This window comes from Chelonoidis abingdonii, chromosome 2 (genome assembly GCF_003597395.2).
Source record: "Chelonoidis abingdonii isolate Lonesome George chromosome 2, CheloAbing_2.0, whole genome shotgun sequence".
NCBI lineage: Eukaryota > Metazoa > Chordata > Testudines > Testudinidae > Chelonoidis > Chelonoidis abingdonii.
In genome coordinates, this window is record NC_133770.1 from 155,120,349 (window position 1) to 155,125,065 (window position 4,717).

At 45.9% G+C, this 4,717-nt stretch overlaps 1 pseudogene; it reads right to left on the bottom strand.

Moving 5' to 3' along the window:
* Nucleotides 1–319: 319 nt before the first annotated feature.
* LOC116819518 (U2 spliceosomal RNA) lies at nt 320–447 on the bottom strand (annotated as a pseudogene).
* Nucleotides 448–4,717: the final 4,270 nt, after the last annotated feature.

Consider the following 4,717-nt stretch of genomic DNA (forward strand, 5'->3'; position numbering starts at 1 on the left):
GACAGTGAGATCTGCCAGGTCATAGAGCAGAATGTCAAGCGCTTGGAAACCCCACTGCTAAGACATGCAAGACTAGACACAAGGAAATACACAATTTAGGGTGGTAGTATATATGAATAGAGTAGTATCTCTTTAAATAGTTTGAGTTCATTAGCGGCACTCACCACTTACCACGTTCCGTGTTCTGGATGCCACCAGAAACTAGTCCAAGCCAGCTATATACATCACGCTGGCTGGATCATGTTAATAATCATTACCAAACCAGCATCTTTACAATGCAACTCTTTTTTGTTTTTCTAACCAGAAGATTCTCCCCAAAAGGAGATGCACCATTCCCAGAGACACTGCAATACCAGGTCAATGCATGGGGTGGACAAGCAAGCTCCAATTCCAGCCCCCTATTTCAAAAATCAATTTAATATACAGTCCTCAAATAAAGGAAATTTTTCTTTGTGTAGAGGAAACATGATTATTTGGGATCCAGCTCTGCCCAGGCCATTCCTGCATATTGTTAGTTGTCATCTCTTGCTCTTTACCCAAAGGTGCAATCTCGCACTGTCTGAGAGAAAGATGGATGGGGGCTGTTAGGATCTAGTCCACTTCTAATTCCAACAGCTGCTCATTTTTGTGTTTAAATATGGGGCCGGATGCCCAGAGCTGCAGCCCAGCCAACAGGGACATGCTGATTTATACCACCTGAAGATCTGTCCCCTGGTCTCTGAGCTGAACTAAAAACTGAACCTCAAACATGCCCCTCTCCAATTACCCCAACCTTACATTTGGCAGAAATTTGTTATCTGTTGTAGCTGAATGTCTGGATGAAACCACTTTCAGAGGAAAGTGGTTAGGCCCCATGTACTTGCATTCAAATGAGCACAAGCAGTGCAGCAGTCGGGTTCCTGTGTTGCCTTTCGTAAGCGGATGGAAAGAACCCCTGTTTTCAAATTTGGTGCTTTCCTGGTGAACTCTCAGCACCAGAGAGCATAATCTGACAAAGGATTGCTCTGAAGCACGCACTCTGCAGTGCGGCGGCATTATGTAAGGAAAGAGGGCAATGCCAACCTACAGCCATCTGTCATCATTCTATAAATACACCGTATGCAGAGTGAATGCACAACACCTGAGCTGCTTAGAGATTCCCATCCAGTCTTGTCCAGTGCTCTGGCTGGCAGCAGCCTGTGGGAATTTGCCACAGCTTGGGCTATCTGGACCCCATCTGAGCTCTCTTCTTTGCCAGCTCTGCAACATTGCTGCATCCTCTGCTCCAGAAGTTGGGGGTGGTTTAGATCTGGAGTTCTGTTCCTGTCTTGCCTTTGTACCAACTTAATGGGCCCGAAATCTGGTCTTGCTTCATTTCAAATGGGACTCCCAATAGAACAGGCCCAACTCTCTTCACCTACAGCAGTGTTAATGGGGTGTGCCGGCAGGGCCACGTTCTGATGTCAGTTACGCTGGAGTAATCCGGGAGTAACTCTGTCGAAGTCACTGAGGTCACTCTGGATTGAGATGGGTGCAGCTGTGAGCAGAATCTGACCTAAGGGAGGCACAGCAGGGTTTGTGAGATCAGAACTGGCCCTGGACGTATGGAATACAGAGGGCTGCATGGTGGCTGGATGATTGGTACTGCCACTGGCAGCTTTACAGAGGATGCCTGTACTTGCAAAATGAAGGACTTTTCCAGCATAAGTACCATCTCCTCAATGGGATTTAGGCCCATGCTTAAAGTTGGTGCTTTCCTGAATTGGTGCCTATATACCCCATGGAACAGCCATGTTTTAAAGATGGCTTTAAAGATGTTTTAAAGAATGGCCATGGTAAGCAAAATATCTGGTCACAGGGCAACTTGTCACCCCACAGAACTGTTTCCTCAATGGCATTCTGCTCTGACACTAGCATAACGTAGTCCCCTACCCTGAGTGAATGCATCACTCATACCCACTTCGTCATGCATCCGACGAAGTGGATATTCACCCACGAAAGCTCATGCTCCAAAACATCTGTTAGTCTATAAGGTGCCACAGGATTCTTTGCTGCTTTTACAGATCCAGACTAACAACTACCCCTCTGATACTTGCCTTGAGTGAGAGCTTCAACTACATCCATGCGCCCGATCCATAAACCGGAGAGCTCTCTCCCAGTTCTTCATGTGTGCCTGCGTGATCCCAGCACCTGCAGCAAATATTGACCTGCCTTCCCCTGCTCACTCCTGGGAAGGAGATCCATGCATTTCTGGGGCTGCAAACATTGGAAAATGCCCCTTTATCCCTTGGCAGCTGCACCTGCTTTTTAATAAGCACTTGCCAGCCTCTGGCATTAATAACCCCAAGCATCAGCAGTTAAGGGTATCTGGGTAAAACATGAAATATGGCCAGGTTCTGTGATAGAAAAGACCTGAATGGAGCTGAGCACTAATGGGATTCAAGACTGAAAGGAAAAGTGACCAAAAAGCGGTGAGCACACTATAAGTAGAGTAGGAAACCCATGTAGAGTGGGAAAATGCAAAGCCAGAAGAGAAACTGGGATTTGCTCCAAGCAAAAATTTGTTGTCCTTTTGGCCCCAGCCACTTGTTAAATGCCTCTCTAGTGGTTTATTCCTGGCAACATGCCACTTTTCCACCCCTCATTCAGTGGGATAGTGCAACCCTTAGCAGACTCTGGGGCAGACATGTGCTAAGCTCTCACTGCTGGCTAACAGAGTGCCCTGGTGACTTGGAAAGCATTGTGTGGTGGACTCTGACCATGCCCCTACGCTGGGTGGGCATGAGCAATGGATGGTATAGATCCAGCTTTGCACCATCCCATAATTCTCCAATGCAGGAGGGAATTGCCAGCTGGGCCTTTAAAGTGGTTTTAAGTCACCTTTGAGTCCTCAGTAATATGGATCTGGCCTGTTCAAGGCAAAAAATATTTCAAAGGAGAGAAATCTCTTGTAATGGGGCTGGGCATTTCCATTGATTTGTTGTAAGTTGGTATTTAAGAACTGTGCTGTTAATTTCCGACGGGGTCCTATGCACTAATAATATCTGCTTAGCTCCTGTGCGTTGCCTGAGCTGAGCTGAGAAATGACCTTATGGGCAAAAAAAGCTGGAAGCTGACGTTTTCTAATGATTTTGCCTGATAACAGTCCAGAACTAGACAGACTTCAACTAGCTGATGGTCTGGCCCAGTGTGCTTTCTATGCCTTGTTTGGAGCCATGAAAATGTAAAGCCCTCTATGAAATGGTAAGCTTAAGCTCTTGAGCGTGGAAAAGTCTGTAAAGCCAGTTTTGATGGCGTGGCAAATGCAATACACTAGAGGAATAATAATGATGTTCTTTCCAAAGGTTCTAGCAAAGTGTTTACCCAGGGCTGGGTGAATACAGTGGCGTGACAAAGAAAACAGAGCCCTGCCCTGCACACCAAGTGTGTGGTGAGCTCGCCAGATCTGATCTAACCCCATCTTTTTCCAACTGCAGTGAATGTAGTAACCTAAAAATAATTGCTTCCACCACAGAGTTAACTTCTCTACAGAAGAAGCAGCAGGATACCGAGTTGCGAAGTGTTCAGAGTCACCTTCAATACTGGGCCAAATTCTGCTCTTTGTTACAGCTGTGTGAATCTGGAGTGGCTTCCTTGGCTACCCTGGATTTACTTCATTCTAAATAGGAGCAGAATTTGGCACTCTCGTATAATATATATAATATCTCTAAAGCTACGGGGAGAGGGGAATCGCTCTGCTCTTCATGATCCAGATTCTGATCTCAGTTATACCAATGTGAATCCATTGACTGACATGAATCAGTCAGGATTTGCACCAATGTAAGTGAGCTCAGAACTTGGCAGGGTGTGTGTAACTCCTCATCAATGTACCTTTGAATTTATACGTTAAAACAGAGGAGAACAGACTCCTGGCACACAACTGATTGCAGCTATATTCACTTACCAACAAAAATCTGTTGTTTATTAATGTGGTCCCATTCGTATAATTTGTGGGGGGGGGGGTTGGGTTGTCTGCTTGTTTCTTCCCTTGAAGTGAAAACACAGTTCTTGCAGAGACCCCAGCAGGTTTTCAAACGTGATGGCAAATTTGAAATTGCTGAGAGGACTGGGCGCGAAGTCCTGAAACTGCAGAATAGTTGCAGACTTTTGCATAATCCTGTGCAAAAACTCATGACAGCTCACATGTTGAGTGGCTTGCTCTTCAGAGTTTTGAAGGGGTATTCCCAACTCCCAGACTCCAAAACTGAGTCAGCACCTCCAAATTCAGAGATGAAAAATAATCTTTCATATGTTTTCTGGTTTTTAAACTTGAGGGTGCATTTGGGCACTGGTGCACTTCAGTCCATCCTATTCTCTGCCTGTGGCACAGAATAGTCTAGTCTTCTGAGGGCTATAATACTTTGGTCTCATTTTGGTTGGTGGGTTTAGTGTGCAGCTGCTGGGTGGGGTTGGAGGCCTTTAGAATCATAAAATCATAGAATATCAGGTTTGGAAGGGACCTCAGGGGGTCTTCTAGTCCAACCCTCTGCTCAAAGCAGGACCAATCCCCAACTAAATCATCCCAGCCAGGGCTTTGTCAAGCCAGGCCTTAAAAACCTCTAAGGAAGGAGATTCCACCACTTCCCTAGGTAACCCATTCCAGTGCTTCACCACCCTCCTAGTGAAATAGTGTTTCCTAATATCCAACCTAAACCTCCCGCATTGCAACTTGAGACCATTACTCCTTGTTCTGTCATCT